Source organism: Semicossyphus pulcher, unplaced genomic scaffold (assembly GCF_022749685.1).
Source record: "Semicossyphus pulcher isolate SPU_LCO1_2020_fin unplaced genomic scaffold, fSemPul1.0.p SCAF_2, whole genome shotgun sequence".
NCBI lineage: Eukaryota > Metazoa > Chordata > Actinopteri > Labriformes > Labridae > Semicossyphus > Semicossyphus pulcher.
Genome location: NW_027211693.1, coordinates 36,552,345 through 36,570,286, shown reverse-complemented (window position 1 = coordinate 36,570,286; position 17,942 = coordinate 36,552,345). Strand labels below are relative to the sequence as shown.

At 40.5% G+C, this 17,942-nt stretch overlaps 1 pseudogene; it reads right to left on the bottom strand.

Moving 5' to 3' along the window:
• Nucleotides 1–775: 775 nt before the first annotated feature.
• LOC138597865 (probable RNA-binding protein 46) lies at nucleotides 776–13,911 on the bottom strand (annotated as a pseudogene).
• Between the last annotated feature and the right edge of the window lie 4,031 nt (nucleotides 13,912–17,942).

The following is a 17,942-nucleotide window of genomic DNA, read 5'->3' as shown; positions in this document are numbered from 1 at the left end:
TTGCAGGAAAGTTTTTACACCTTTAAACAGAACTCCTGTGCTGGGCTCAGAGCTACAGATGGCACCAGTTCCACACACTGACAGCTGCTACCACACAATTCAGACAATAACGCAGCATGTCAGGTTGCCAAAGCAGAATTTTCTTCCCTGAGATTCTCGTGCAGCGCTCAGGTGGGCTGGAAGTAAAGACACTGCAGACTCTGAACTCCTGAAAACTGAAGTTTTACTTTAACCCAGTTTAATTATCTTTCTCTGCACGGTGTAAATGTTAAAGAAAAGAGGAGGAAACAGTACTGTGGATGTAAATAAATGATGACGGTTATATTGAGACTGTGTAAATTTAATAATGTAAACACAGCTTCAGCTCTGAGTCCAGTCCTGTGTGCTAGCTGCATTAATACAAAGGGACTGTTAAAAACAATGAATTCTGTTCACTGCTCTGTATGTGTAACAGTAGATTATTTACATCTCATAAAACAGTGTGTCTCATTCTTATTAAACCAACAACAGGTTAGTTCACAGCCCCTCTGCACCAGCATAAACATATTAAACATGAAGAGTGTCTGACAGGGCCGATAAATCAAGACACGAATCATGTTGGAGGTCTGGGGATCAGTACACTTTATTTAACGTTTATTATTTGTTATTACTATTAACAAATGATTTAACCGTTAATAACTAATAATAATTACTATTAACAAATTATTATTTAACCGTTAATAACTAATAACTTATAATACTTACTATAAACAAATTATTTTTGACATTTATTATTTTAGATAACAATACCCAGGTTCCACAGGGTGTTTTGAGCAGCCAGCTCTTTGGCATCGTCCAGCAGCGCACACTGCTTGTCGGGGATGTAGGTGCTGCGTGTGGACGGGATCACCACCTACACACACACACGCACACTCTGTTGTTGTTGCTCATATGGTTAGACTTATCAGCTAAGTCGATGTAAACATTTATGTACTTATTCTGTATGTATGTATTCTGCAGATTTCCATTTGAATAAATGACAGGAAAATGAAGTTTACAAAGGTAAAGGTGAGAAGGTATGCCTGCCGTGTATCTGCAGACCTTCTAGAGCAGCAGCAGCCTCCCGTCCTGCCCCGGCGTGGAGAACAGCTCGTACTCGGGCTGTGAACACAGGTTCTTGCGACAGTAGAAGTCAAGCAGACTGACGGCCGAGCCGATCTGACTCTGTTTGAGTGACAGCAGGCTGGTGGGGGTGAGGGGGGTGCCGGGGAACAGGGGGAACACACACCGGTCTGCCTCATCTGATCACACACACACACGCACACACACACAGAGGCAGGATCAGCATTACTGCTCATTAGACATGAGTGTAGTCAGAAGATACCAGTGTAGTGTAGTTGGAGTAACAGTGAAAACAGTGTAAGGGTCAAGCTGTGGAAAAGAAGATTTTCGGAATATAAAATGAAACAAGTTGAGCTGCCCGTCACTCTTTAGACAGCATGAAGTATGAGCAGCACTCGCTGTCAGTAAACACAACACTTTAGCTGCTTTAATCACCAGGATACATGAAACATATCCACTTATGCTAACGATGTCACTTATTACACTGACGAGTGAATCCACCAGCACATTCCTCAACGTCACACACACGTCTCAAACACCCTATTTACACTCGAGTCATGAATATGAATCAAATCAAAGGCTGTTTTTTGACATTAATGATCATTTTCATGTTTGACACTTAAACTGTTTGCAAATTAAAGGCTTCAGAGGACGTAACAGCAATAAATCACTGTCCAACATGTGTGGTACTTTTAACTATTACTGTGAATAACAGCTGAGATGATAGAAAGCCCTCTGTCTCACATCAACAGAAATGTTACAGTGTTAATGTTAGTGTAAACTACACAAAACATTTCCCCTTTAAAGGGTCACATTGAGGGATTTTTCTTTGACAAAAAACAAAAAACACAATACATTTGTTTTTAAAGGTCTAGCTGCGAATTTAACCATACAAAATGCTGACTCTTTTCTGTTCTAATCATGGACTGTATACAAAAATGGTCGTAGCCGACGTGACGTCAATCATTGGGTTGTTGACTACTGTTTTGAAGGCCTGCCATTAAAACCACTGGCCCTGAAATGCAAGCCCTATTTCAGTTATTTTTTTAACATCAAATTTCTCCTTCTGTAAGTGTTTTTATTACTCAATACATGTGTTCAACTATTATAAACTCGTAAAAATAGACCAAAAATATCATAAGGGTTTAAAGAGGGTTCTTTTACCACACTTGGTTCAGCAACTCTGACACCCGCATGAATAAATTGTAGTAGCTGCAGTTACGTTACTTAAACGGTATGTAACATTAATGACGCTGTTCAAATGTATGTTAAACTAGCGTGATCATCCCTGTGACAGTAACGTTTTGAAACAAAATCTTACCGTCACCTTCTTTCTGTTGGCACACACACAACCTCACGCTTTATGTGTGCTGCAGGTGTAGCTTTTAAAACACTCTGCGCCACGTTCGCTCTGTGAACAGTCCGTTTATGGAGCCACAGCGTTAACCTGCAACGGGACGAGGTGCCGCTGATAACGGGAATACACCCACTTATAGCCACCTCACGTAACTGCCCGTCTGCCTCGATCATCCCCCAAGTAGCCTTCATCTGTGACGGCAGAAGCGTCGCACGCATGTTTACATGCACAGCAGTCAGTTCTGCTTCTTTTTTTCCCCAACTGCTGGCCAACGAACATCATGCTGAGTTGAAGAAGACTTGAAACTAGAGATTGAGACCATAAACTCATTAGGAGAATGTTTACTGAGGGAATAAATCGAGAAGGAGGACCATTTTCTCATAGACTTCTATACAATCTTACTAGGGGAGTTAGACCCTGCTGATCATTCTTCTATGTATAGTCTGTGATTGTAAACAAAATACCTGACCTAATTTTTCTACTCAAGAATCTCCTTCTCTCCTTTCACTCTCTGTCTTCGTCTGTCCTCTCTCCTTCACCTGTCTCACTCCCGTCTCTGTCCAGCTCTCCCTCTCTAAGTCTCCTTCTCAATCTTAAATCTGTCTCCCCCTCCATCATGTAAGTATAGCTTACTAGCTAGCTCAGGAAGCTGGAAGGAAAGATCGCCAGTTTGAATCAAAGAGAAGAGCCAGTCTTAAGTCTGACACTAAAGGTAGGGCTGGAGGTCACATTTAAAGTCTGACAGAATCCAGTAGAGTTTGTGTACAACAAAAAACAGCCTAGATGCTCATACTCCAACTTTGTCTGATTTTGGAGTAAAAATCAGGACACACCTACCAAAGTATGTGAAATATAATCAGTTAGGGTCATTACAACAGACACAAAAGTAATTTACAGCTGACCCAAATATCCACAAACAAAAGAAGGCATCCTGAACTGACCCTAAACATTTGCGACTGTCTCTGGGATCGGTCGCAGATGTCTTGTTCAAACCTCTGAGGGCTAAACATCTGCGGATACAATAAGACATTCCCGACCGACCCTAAACATCAGAAGCAGGGCTGCACTATAAATGGAATATTAATCCCGCACACATTTTGTCTTCCCACAATTAATTAAACATGACGGTGATATTGGCGTTTAAAATGCTCCGCCTGTAGAAAACTCTACTGCATATCAAATCAAGCCCCTCCCCCAGGGGGTGATGGAGAGGTTTGGACTTCACTTTTGGGGGAGCCGGCATGTCATGTGCCTATCTTACAGAGTGGAAGAGTAAACAACAGAGACGGTCGGAGAAACTAAAGTCAAATGTCTGGAACAGAAGATGAAGAGCTGGTCCCGGAAGCTCGTCATTGCTTGCTTGTAGGTATTTCACTTTTAGGGTGAGTGATGTGATGAAGAAACAATAATCAGCAAAGTGGTCATGAGACCTGTGTCTGTGCCGCAAAGCAACACAACTAACTTGTTCAAGCAGACACAAAGTGCAGTATGATGAGTGTATGTAGGCCAAGAGGAAGAACGAGCTAAAAACTTTGGGAATCGGTCCAGTAGATGGCCTCCGCTGTAGCCACGATACAGCCGATCAAAATACGTCCACTAAAAGTTTTTGTTTCTATGAGACATTTCAAAACTCAAATTTGTAAAAAAAAAGGTCCAAAATTACCAAACCTCTCCTTTAACACCCACTGCTGTCACTAAACCCTAAAGCTAATTCAGCATCTGTAAGGTCTCAGTCGCAAAAAGGTCCTCTTACTGATGAATACAGCAGCAGTGCTGCTTGTTACAGCTGTTGGCAATTTATAATTGATGCCTTTGATGCCAAAAGACTTTTACAGGGTTAGGACATGAAAGGAACTTCAGTATTTTGGGGGATAAAAAGTTAAGGTCGACTCTGTGATGGTCTATGTGTGTCTACAATGTTTCCTCACCTACTGCTCCTGTGTAGAAGGGGCTTCCCAGGCGTGGCTGCAGGGGCACTGTCCTGAGTGGAGAGCATCCGTCCATCATGGCTCCGTCACCCCTGTTCAGGAAAAACGTCCCGCCCCCTCCTCCGGCCCCTGTGCTGGTCCCCAGGTAACCCCTGGTGCTGTACCTCCTCCCGGCCACGCTCCCGTCTCTGACCCCCGCCGGTTTGGCCAGCGTCACCTCCACGCTCGCTTCGTCAATCACAGCCCCGTTCATGAGGCTCAGCGCAAAGAGGGCATCATCCCGGCAGCGGTAGTGAACAAAGGCGTAGTCGGTGAGCTTCTTGACGCGCTCTACTGAGCCTGGTCTAAAGCGGGAGAACTCCTGGCGGAGGGTTTCCTCTGTGGTGCTCAGCATCAGGTTACGCACCTGCAGGGACACAAACATCGTACATCTTACAACCCCATTGCTGATGTTCAGATAGTACAGGTCCCATATGCCACAACATGTCTGACTCCTTTCAGTGATGCCTTACACGATGTCTGTGAGTACAACGATGTTAATACTGATGAAAATACTGTGAAGATTAAAAACAAGCTGTAATTGAGTGCATAAAAAGTGCACACAGAGAGACAGATGTGTTCTGTACCTGCTGAATGCTCTCCAACATGTGTAAGGTGATTTTAGGTCTGTATCTGTCGCCCTCAGGTTACATTTCAGAGTTTCAGAGTAAAAGCCTCCTAATTGATCCCCTGGAGGACGTGCAGCTCCTGTGAGCCTCCCTCCTTCTCTCTCCCTATTTCACACCTCTGATCTAAACAAGTTGGCCGAATATGTCAGACTTCTCTTCCTAAAATGCTGCCTGTCCAGCAGTGCGGGGGCTGGAGACTTTCTGATTTAAAGGCTCTAAAAAATTTCTCTACAGCGGTCTGAAGTGAGAGACTCTGAAACTTGTAGAATCCTTTCTGATCGTTTAATAAGAGAAATCATTAAAATCTTACACCTGATTTCACCTCATCTGCATCCTTTTCATAACAAGGGATTCTTTTGTAAGTGATTATTATTATTTTTTAAAGGGACAAACAGACACACACACAGACATATCAAACACACAAACACGCACACGCACACGCACGCACACGCACGCACACGCACACACAAACTCACACACACACACACACACACACACACACACACACACACACAAACTCACATAGAGGACTCTGACGTGCTGCATCACATCCTCGTCCACATCTTTCTCCGGCTTGGCCCAGTCCACCTGGATAGAGTGACCCCACAGCTGGAAGGTTCCTGTGGGACACAACAGGAACACGACAACATCACATCTGTATACTCAACATGCTAACATGTATGACAATAGTTTCATACATATATATTGTCTGTAATGACAATGTAATGAGCTGAGTGTTGTAGAAGCAGTTGGAGAGTTATGAAAGAAACATGCTGAACTGTTGTTTTTTCCTCTCTACAGGATTCAGAAGGAAGTATGTTTGAGGCTGATCGGGGAAATTGACCGATAATTGCACAATATTTTATTAATGCAAAAGTTCAACAGTTCAGCAGATTCTCTGCTGGTTCATCCATCTGATCTGTGACAGGACAGCAGCCTCCTCCTGCCTCAGGCAGCATGGAGCTGCTACAGATGGCTGTTCAGCTACACTGAGGCAGCGTCCAAGCTAATAAATTACTGTTTTAAAAATAAGACTTGCTGTGTTTAGCGAAACAGTAGAACCTCAAAATTAGAAATAGAGCCCGACCGATTTATCAGTCAGACGATTTTATCGGCCCATATTTGCATTTCGCAGATGTATCGGTGTCGGCGTATATGTCCTCCAATATGCTCCGATATTAATAACTTTAATTTTTGCAGTGCTGCAAGAGAAAGTCATGACATCTCCTGACAAGCAGAGGAGAGGACCTCACTCATGTTACAACTATAAACCAGCACAAAAATGACAATTACCAAGAAACGCATCTCATCAATTCAAATCTATATCAATTTAAACCAAATTGGGCGGACCAGATATTCGCCGCTTCTTATAACTCTAAGAAGAGAGGCGTTGCAGTGATGATCAACAGAAAAATACCATATAGCAATAACTCAACCATAACAGATCTCGAGGGACGATATATAATAATCAATGGGTAATCAATCATTGGGTAAGTTCAGTTAACAATAACCAATCAATACGGCCCAAATGAGGACAACCCAGAATTTTTCCATGAATTCTTTACGAAACTAATAACCTTCTCTGATACAATCATTTTTATTGGAGGTGACTTCAACGCAACCATTTATCCAAAACTTGACAGATCAAATATCATCAAATCTACCAGACCGTGGCAATCATTTCAAACAGTAGAACAAATTCTGGACCAGTATTTGTTGAGATGATAACAGAAATGTACAAATCATCCAACCTTTCACCACATATGAATTCAGCACTCATCTCAGTTCTCTTCAAACCTAACAAGGATCCTACTCTCTGCTCAAGCTACCGCCCTTTATCACTCATCAACACAGACATCAAGATTATCAGTAAAGTACTAGCTATGAGACTGGAAAAAGCCATTCATACCTTAATTCACCCCGACCAAACAGGATTCATTAAAGGTAGACACTCATCAAATAACATGCGCCGTCTATTCAACCTAATAAATATATCCACAAATCAAAAGATTAACACATCCATCCTATCATTAGACGCAGAGAAAGCATTTGACCGTGTAAACTGGAACTTTTTATTTGCAACATTAGATAAGTTTGGTTTTGGACAGTCATTCATCAATTGGATTAAAATATTTTACAACTCACCCACAGCATCAGTAATCCCCAATGGAATAACCTCACAATGTTTGACACTAAACCGCGGCATCAGGCAAGGATGTCCACTCTCTCCACTATTATTCCCATTGAGCCACTAGCAGCCGCCATTCGCCAAGATTCACAAATCACTGGAATCACTGTTGCCAACACTATCCATAAGGTCAGTTTATAGGCATTGTTTAAACTCTTGGAGGAATTCTCCTCCATCTCTGATTAATCCATTAACTAGTCCAAATCCACCATCCTACCACTAAATCACCACCAATGTAAGACGACAGACCCCAAATTACCCTCCAATATCCCAACTGGTAACATTCGCTATCTAGGCATTGATATTTCCTCCAAGCTTCCAGAGCTGTTCCACCTCAACTTTACCCCCATCCTTAAATCCATTGAAGAGCAGTTAAACTGCTGGAATAATTTACCACTCTCCCTAGCAGGCCGAATTGCAACTATCAAAATGTCAATATTAGCCAGAATCAACTACCTCTTTTCAATGACTCCTGTCAAACCAACTCCTAACTAGTTCACCACACTTGATTCATTAATTACAAAATTCTTCTGAAAATATTTATTTTGAATGTGTGTGTATATGCAGGGATGTGTGTGTGTGTATGCATGTACAGGCTGTGTGTATTGGGTTTATGTATACATATGTAATTAAATTTGTATATATGTATAAACTGTATGTGTGTGTGTACGGGTATGTGTATAAAGATAGATATATCTTTTTTGTTTTTGGTGTTTATTTATTTATGTACGTGGTTTATTATTATTATGGGGGGTCTGTTTTTGGTTTCTTGCTTACACTTTGTCTTGGTTCTGGAATGGTAAAATCTTGTCTGTTAACGTAAAGGAGAGGTGAATAATAATTAAAAAAAAAGGACATATGTTCCAAACAGACATAAAAAAAATTAACATAATTATTTTTTGCTTTTTGGAACATAAATAGGAAACTTAACAACTTACTACTCAGTCAGCACTAGGCGGCAGGCATGATGGGAAATGAGGAGGTCCCTAATGCTGCCTGAGTGCGCGTCACAGCTGAGCAGGGCAGTGTTGTGGCAAAAAAGTTCCCCGAACCCTCTTGTCACTTAATTTCAATCGCCAATAGATGATAAAACTTGGTTGAAAAACTATAATCAAAGTCTTCAAAAAACTCAAGCAAGACAAGCAAACACTAGAGACTGGCAGAATCTGATGCAAAAATAGTTTATTTCCGTATAAATACAAACAAATAAACCCGAGTCCATCCGGATGAGACTGCCCACAGGTTAGCCGCTTGGTCTTATATACTTTAAACCCCTCCCTCGCTGGGCTTCGGCACGTTTTTTCCCCCTTTTTTAGGTCTCTGCCTAATTGGTTAAAGTGTGTCGCAAGTGGCAGACTTGTGCTACCCCCCTTCCCCAAACTCTGGCCTTCTGCCCTCAGCTTGTGTCCCTTCAGTTTCGTCCGACCCATTTCCAACTTTTCCGCAGGACTCTTCCTCACTCTGGCCAATTAGGCACGCCCATGCACTGTACAACAGATAAAGGAGGGGCTCGTTGGCAGGGGACACCTGTTTTTTTTTTTCTAGATCAGATAAGGCGGCCAGTTTCCCACCCTTTGATTTGCACCTGGCTTCTATAATGAGCCCAGCGAGTTTCTCAGCTTAGGATTCTACTTTAGAGCTTTAACTTAAGAACTTACTTTAAAACATTTGACTGTAAAACTTTAACTTTAAAGTCGAGGTGAAATGAAAAATGTCATTTTAATCCTTTTAGATCACATCCTCCGTAATATTGTGCATCTATTTGACAATACAGACCAAAAAAAATACAGAAAATCCAGTTCTTCGTATTCTTATATCAAAATCCAATCATTTTTTCTTCCTGTAAAACAAAATATCACATGTGCTTACATAAGATAGGACCAACCAATTTCAACAAGAAATATCATGACATCCACCTGTCAATCAATCTGCAACATTTAGCCGCAGAGCACCAAGAACGCTCGGTCAGTTAGCTAGCTACTGCGCTGTGGAGAACGTCTGTCTACGCCCACTTCTCAACGATCAAATCAAATCCCTCTAATGATATGTCCCGCCTGCAAGTCCTGTTTCACTCAAAAATACGTCACGATACGGAAGCTAAATACTCTCGAAATGCTGTTTCATCTCGACTTTAAGGCATTAGACTATAGAAATGTTAACTTTAAGACATTTTTACCATAAAAACTTTAACTTTTAAAACATTTGATTATAAATTTTCACCTAAAACATTTCATTATAAAACTTTTGATTATATAACTTTAACTTTTTCAAATTTTTTTCCAACAGCAGCACACACAGCGAAGGGAAGCATTATCTTTCCCATACAGAACGAAACATTGTGAACAACAAACTCATGTTAAAATCACAGTAATCAGCCAAAGAAAGCTTGCTTTAAGAGCACCACTGTTTCTACTCTCTGCGCATCTAAACTGCCCATGAGATCCCGAGTGTACAGTCTGGCTCTCAGTTTTAGTAACAAAGGTGCAGGAGCTTTAAGCTTAATTGTCTGCTAGTTTCACAGCCGTTATGCTCTAAACAACAAGCTTACACGTCTACACCTCCGTACAACCCAGCAGGAAGGTACAGGATTTTATTTTAAAAAGCCATCATCGCCCCATGCTGCAGACTGTGCGTCTGTCTACTCCGCCCTCAGTCACACCTGCCGCTCCTTACAGCAGCAAGACACGCACGTGCGGACTGTTCTCCTTCACAGAACAGCAAATTAATACGTTTTGTGAAGTCCCTTTCATGTCTCATAAAGATGCTAAAGTTACGACGGAGTTACAGATAGACAGGCAGAGAGATAGCCATGTCACCGTGATGCTACGTTTTGATTGAGACCTGACCTGCGGACTGTTGGCTGAGCTCCAGACCACTGCCCCACGATAGACAGTCCATAGATAGTCCAAAATGTCCCAAACAGAGCACAATAATAAGAATAGAAACACAGACAAAGGGCAGATCCTCTGCTGATACAGACATCAGCTCACACTTCTCCTGGATTGATGTTGATTAAGAGGGAATATTTAATATGGAAAATCCTGCTTATTAAGCCTTTTATTCCTATTATTAACAATATCTGTCTGTCAAATGAGCTGGTCTGTGTTTGGTGACTTTTATCTGTAGCAGCACTGTGTGAAGGTGGGAAAAGAAGAAAATAATTTTTTGTTCCAACTTTTGTGTGTTTTTGTGTTATACTCACGTCTATTTAATTTGATAATTTATTTTGGTGCTATTTAAGTTGCTACAGAAACACTTTAATTTTGTATGTCATGCAAATGTAAAAATAACATTTCAGAATTGGAATTTTGTTCTTTTAATTTCAGATACACTTTGAACATATCTGAATATATTGGCCGATACATCGATATCGGAATTTTCATTAGTCCCAAAAATCCAGTATTGGTCGGGCTCTTGTTGTAACCAAAACTTTGAGGGTTTTATGCTTGAAAAATGAAGAATGGATCACTTAGATTCTTGATTTTTTTTCTTGCATATGTATCTTATATAGTAAGGGGAGGCTAAGTTAAAGACACAGCTGTCAGTGTTACAGAAGCACAAACTGCATCATTTAAAATAATATATGTTTGAATACAAATGATTGAACACAAAGTAAACATTAAAAACCTTCATGCAGGACTGTAGGCTATTAAACTTTAAAAAAATAAATTCAATAAACTGGACTGGAAGTTAAATCCTCATTCAGACTCTTTGCTGCATTTTTCTGTGTTCTAGCTCCCCCTGCTGGACAAACACAAGTGACCCAGAGTCAGCAGGTGGAATAAAGAAGGAGAGACGGACAGCTGTGATGAAGGAGTCAGAGGAGGATGCAAAGAGAGTGAGTACCCGGGATGAGCTTCCTCCTGGCCATGGCTGCAGCCTTGTGCGACTCGTACTCTACGAAGGCGAACCCTCGGTTTTTGTTCTTATCTGTGGAGCTGGGATACACGATCACATCCACCACGCCGTCTGTAACCTGACACACACGCACACACACACACACACACACACACAGGAGGGAGCAAAGGTGGTGGTTAACATGTAAACAGTAACAGCTGCTGCTTCTTCTACTGTTGCTGTAAATGATGACTGTGACCTGAAACACCACATGCTGCTGTTTGTGTTAATGAGGGAACAAATGTTTCGTTTTGAGCCTTTGTGTTTCCACCCCTGAGTTTCCAAAAAGAGAGATCTTAATGCTCCAGTTACAATGATATTTAAGACAACAGTTTGTCAAACTATTTCCTGTTTCAACATTCATCAACATGCACATAGCCAACTCAAGAAATGGTTTTCCCACCTGGAACTTCATTTTTCTGTCACTGTTTTCAGAGTTTTCTAAAGTTATAAATAATTAACCAATCAGTAGAGATCATTGGGCTGATGAGCTGAGAATACAAGTCAAATGTAAACTACATGATGTCATTTAGTCAGCACTCTGCTGTAACACATAAAGAACAAGCTGCCGGTCTGCAGGTGTGCTCAATGACTGAGTCAATATGGAGAGGTTGAGGGATAAAAACATCACTTCAGTGAGCTTGAGACAAAAACGTTCTGCAATCCAGATTTACTAGAAGCCGCGAAAAACACTCTTTAAACAATCTTGGGCTCTCAAAAGCAAAATAATAGACACTAAAAACCCTGATCAGAAAAAAATAAGCACAAGAACATGTAAATGCTGGCAGCTGTGGTGTGGGATCTGCTGACATGTAAAATGAGGGATGACTGAGCATCTGTTAGCACGACTCAATGAGCTGCCAATGTTACCAGCTGCTGGTTGAACACAACAACTACTGCTGTCCGGGGCGACTGTGGCTCAGCGGTAGAGTCGGTCGTCTTTCTTCTGTTGGAAGGACAGAGGTTCGATCCCTAGCTCCCCCAGGCTACATGTTGAAGTGTCCTTGGGCAAGACACTAAACCCCAAATTGCCCCTGTGGTATAGCTAACGGGTATGAATGTGATAACCGATTGACAGGTGGGCACTTTATGTAGCCTCTGCCATAAGTGTATGAATGTGTGTGTAGTGTAAAAGCAGCTTTGAGTGAAAAGCAAACTAGAAAAGTGCTATACAAGTACAGTCCATTCCATTAGCTTATCTCTGTGTGTCCACATGTTCAGTCTGTATGACTAATAACATATCTGTCCATCATCCATTCTCATTTCACAGCTCAACTTTTACAATAACAACCAAATGGCTCTGCTCTTGCTAGTTTTGTTCATTTTGTTTCCAAGTTTTCAAAGATTTTTTTTAACCTTTTTCTTAGAGTTAATTGAAGACATTTCAAAAAACATTTTACAAATTAATTTATTCTCTGTGTTAAAGCTCCTCCATGAGCTTTAATTTGGTATCCAGGGGAAGAACTTTGACTTACATTTAGTTCACTCTACCTTTAATTATTTCACTTAATAAAAAATAACTACAATCAAGTGTTTTACGCAGCTGTTCCGTCTTCTGTTTCTCTACACGCCTGGTTAAACTGTCAGTCATAAACATGTAAACAATACTTTTAGTTTTCCAGATGTCCACATGTGGCTCAGGTGTGTGTGTGTTTGTACATTCTTCATCTCGTCCATGATCTCATCCCTCCTCTTGTCTTTTGGGATGGAGCCGACGAAGAGGCGGCAGTTGTTCAGACTCACGCACACACCGATGAACTTCCCTGGACGGATCTCGTAGTTGTCCAACATCTGGATCGCTCTCTGAGCTGCTTCTCTGCACCCATAACCAATGGTCAGGATAAATTATCATAACATGGATCTTTGTTTTTTATTACCCTGCCTTCAGTTGATTCTGGTTCTCCTCTTTCTAAATAAATGTGATTTATAATCCACAAATAATAAGACCATAGATTTAGTAGTTAAAGGGATCATTTCTGTTATGTTGTCAAACTGAATATATAAATAGACACACTCACCTGTTGGTGTACAAGACAAAGGCGTAGCCGCGGTTCTCTCCACTGAACTCCATCATCAGTCTGAACTCGTAGATCCTTCCGGCGCTCTCAAACAACGGCACCAGCTCGTCCTCGTACATGTCTCTGGGAATCTTCCCCACAAACACCTCGCAGCCCCGCGGGGGGGCCGGACCCTCCCAGCCTGAGGCACAAAAGAAAACACAACGACGGTCAGACAGAACTTTCACTGGAGCTGATCTCAGACCAGTGGAGTCGCTACATCAACAGGCTGCAGCCAAACCAAACTCCATTCACTTAAATCACTATTTTAAATCTATTTTTTCAGACTGAGAACAAAAGATAAACACTGACTTTTCCATAAGTTAAAAGGAGATGTTTCATAATACCCTCACATCTTGAGTTTTTTTTTGACATATTACACAGATCACTGAGGGCTTACATTAGGAACAAACAGATTATTTCAGTTATTAATCCCTGGATTTTTCTTTAGACAGCTTTAATCAGACATAAGTGTTCTGTATGTGCACACTGCTCATCTTTTTAATATTTTCTGCCCCTTTTCATATAACACAACACTAATTCTCTTCTTCGTGTGTTTTCATGGTCTTAAGACACACAGACCTGGCGGGGGTCCTCCGAACTTCCTCTGTCCGTTCTCCTGCACCATGTCGTAGCCCGTCTTCTCCATCAGGTCCAGCAGAGCCATCTCTTTGGCGCAAGATGCCTTGAACTCGTCCTCGCCCAACAGAGGACTCACTTTCCCAGAGTCTTCGGCCATGTCTCCGCCTGACTCTCTGTCCACGACTGTCTGAAAGAGTACAGTCAGCTTTAGACAGGCGGGTCACAGGACTGATGCTGTCAGCTCAGGAGGAAAGAATTACTTACCTGGTGATCAACATACAACTTCGTTGATAGAAAATCATCAAAACGCAATCTAACTTGTAATCATGAATAATCTAATAACAATTAGAAGCAAAGAAAGCTTGCAGAAACAAATAAATACAATACATCGAATATTATTGCATAGTTGAAAATGAAGTTAGCTTAGCCTCCCCTTAAATGTGTTGTTAAGCTAACGTTAGCTGACTTCATTTGTTATTTTCTGTAGACCACTTGTAACCGGTTCAAGTAACCGGTTCAAGGACCCCTGAAAGTCCCCGGTACCACCTTTTGGCAACAATAACCTTAATATGCTGACGTTAGCTCGTGTAAACTGCACTCGTTCATCTATAAAGTATAACATGGACAAAACTACACCACAGGGGCTACAAATTAGCATAGCAGTTACCGTTAAGTTAGCTAAATGTTATGATAGCGGCTTCGGTAACTTTAGCGCCTTCCAACCGTTTTTTTTTCTTCAATCAACTGGCCGGAAATATGATTGACATTAAGGTCAGTCTATCTGAGCTCGTTTCTCTGAGGCACAGAAGGCGGGACAAATGGGTTCACGCGTTACCCACATAAAATTAAATTCAATTAAATTTAAAAAGATCAATATTAATGTATAACATTTTAAATTGATTACAATTTTAATGAATAATCAAAACATTAAATCAAAAAATAATAAAACAAAGATTATTAAAAAATAAAAAGATATATGGCCTATTTTGCAATTATTATATAATTATTTAAAAAATGCTTTACAAATAAACTTTTTTTCATATCAATTATGCGTATAAAGGACAATTCCTCAAAATGTTAATACAACAAACTGAAGAATATGAGGAAAAATCTTTATTACACTCACTCATAATTCTAAATTTTTACACATTATTTTCTTCACAGACATCATTTTTAAGTGCTTTCTTATGTGTTTTGTACAACGGAGTATTAGGGCATTGAGGGGAAAAAAAACTCTAAGATTTCGAGAATAAAGTCGTAATTTTACAAGAAAGAAAGTCATAATATTACGAGAATGAAGTCGTAATATTACGAGAATACGATAAAGTCGTAATTTTAGGCCATGGTTAGCCTGTATCTTATTTTGAAGGGTAATATCAGAAGGGCAGCCAGTCGCCTGCGCTAAAAAGATCAAGAGTCATTTTCAAATAAAATCACTTTTCAGAGTCCTGATAAATATGACAAAGTGGTGCTGGTGTTCAGGAAGATTAAATATTTCGTATTTGTGAAACCTATACGTATGTATTGATATAGCTGTTTAGTGTGCTTGCGCATTACTAGGCAGGAGATCTCGAATGTTCTCGCGAGGTACATGTATGCTGTGCTTCCATGCTACCGGGTGTGTTCAATAACGAATACATAAATACAGCTCCGGCCCAAGTTGTGTTAAGCCTCCTGTGCAATCATTTATAAGCATAGCTTCACAAGATGTTCAGCTGTGAAGTTATACTTAACATGTTCCTCATTTTAGTGAAGGCGGCTGCTGCTCTTCTGATATTTATAACATTTAGGCTAACAATAGTCTAAAATTACGACTAATAAAGTAACCACTTTATTCTCGTAATATAACGACTTTATTCTCGTATTTTTACGATTTTATTCTCGTAATATTATGACTTTATTCTGGTAAAATTACGACTTTATTCCCGTAATATTACGTCTTTTTTCCCGAAACCTTTTTTTTTTCTTCTTTAATGTGGCCCTAATACTCCTTCGTCGTTTTGTGAGTCTACAAGGCCGTACAGATGAGGCCGGGTAGCAGGAGGGCGAGCAGGGCGAAGCAGGAAGTCGAGTAGCTCAGTTACAGCAGCACACACACCTCCAGCACTGCCGTCGCCTTGGCAACATGCCGACTCTGCAGCAGCTTTCTGACAACTGATAACTACAGAACTGGGAGAGAGAAGAAGAAGAGGACCACTTTTATCACTGATTGTGTGTTATTAGTGGGAATGCTGATGTAACAGAGTTGGAAATACTCTTTGTGTTGAATTTCAGCAAATGTATGTGTTTGTATTATTAATGTGACTTTGTTGCCACCTGGTGGGTTGCGTAGCGCAACTGCAGCGTAAGGGCTCCTAGCTGGCCACCGTACGTACCTCAGCAAAGGAAATGTCTCCTGAGCTGCAGGCGGGTGAGTGTATGTAATGCTCCGTTCAATGTTACAATGTTTAATGATTTATAAATGTCCTGGAAACTGTCAGTAACGTGGAGTCTAACTATGAACATGAATAGAACTTATAGTGAGAGTTACAGACGCTTAGGTGTAGAAATGGTAACTTTATACACGAATTGCAATCTGCTAACATGAGGAGCAAATGCTTGCTAGCTTAACATGTGTCGGCTGCCTTCGTGGCTGTATCCTCACGTTACTGACCGTGATCTCCTGTTTTGTATTGAACAGATACATGTCCTTGCAGTTGCATATGCAGCATTATGACTGTGTGCTGATGATTTTACACACCAGGTAGGCATTGTCTAGTTTATATATGATGTTGTTGCATTTATAGTTGTATATTATAAATTGATGATGTAAATGATAACTTTAAAACGGCTGTATGACAGTCAAGGAGGTTTTCCTCTTGGGTTAAAAAGATTGTTCAAATTTTTTTGATATTTTTAATGTGCATAAAACTTAAAGCTTAAAAATACCCTTTATGCTTGGTACTCTGATAACATCTATACGATCACGTTCGCTGATTGTATGTTACAGATATTATTTCATGATGTGATATTGTAACTCTGTAAAAAGGAAATGTCTCCTGAGCTGCAGATATATGTCCTTGCAGTTGCATATGCAGCATTATGACTGTGTGCTGACGATTTTACACACCAGAATAAAGAAGAGCCAGACGTCCCTCCTGCACCATAAACACCAGGGTCACAGAGACACATCCAGGATAGTCCAGCAGAAAAACACAAATGGTTACACTGATTCAGCATTCAATTAAAACAGATGGAAAAAATTCAACTCATAACTTTAAAATACTACTGCTTCAGCATACTTCGCTCACAGACTTCATTTTTGCTTTAAAGTGTTGGCAAATCTTTTTGCTATCTTTTATCGTTTATGAATAATTTAGCTCAAAGTAACGCAATGTTTTCAGCAGTTTTCAGATTTTACAATGGGTGCAGATGGCACAGGCTAGAGTGCGTGATGTCATCAGTACAGTATAGAGCAGGTTAAAAATAACTCAAAATTCCTCCTAACAAATTGCTCCTCAGCCCACAATTTTCACTCCACACACATAATTTTACCCTCAAAATGTAGGAAATCTTCTCCTCTACTACTGAAAGTCAAACAAATTAAACAGTTTTGGCACAATGAGCTCTAAAGCAACAGGAGTGCTCAAAAACTCTCCATCTACGGCAATGTTAAATTTGACTTCAACTTCCTCGGGCGAACCACTTGGGGGCACTTTTGTATTTCGCTGTGGGATCTGAATTTCTAGCATCACAGACAAAACACATCTACATGTTCAGCAGACTCTCTACGTGCTCACAGTATAATTCTTTTGCTGATAATCATTACTTTTGCCGCTTAAAATAAGCACTATTTAGAGGCAAGTTTTCAGCTTTTGCTCACTTTAAATCTACTGTAAAAGAGAGGCTGTATCAAAGAAAATTTAAGAAAAGATTTCAAACTGTCTTGCAGAAAATAATGCCCACATCAAGTCAATATTCTCACCAAATGATTAAAGCAAGAGAAATTAGAGCAAGCTAAAAAGTAGACAAAGAGTTTAAAAAAGCTAGTGTTCCTGCTGGATGTTAGAAGCTGGGTTTGGGCAATCACTAGCAGCTCATTAGAGCCAATAATAGCAGTCAATCAGAGTGAGACTTAGAACAGAAGGGCCGATCAATGCTGACCAGACTATGGTGAGAAAGAAG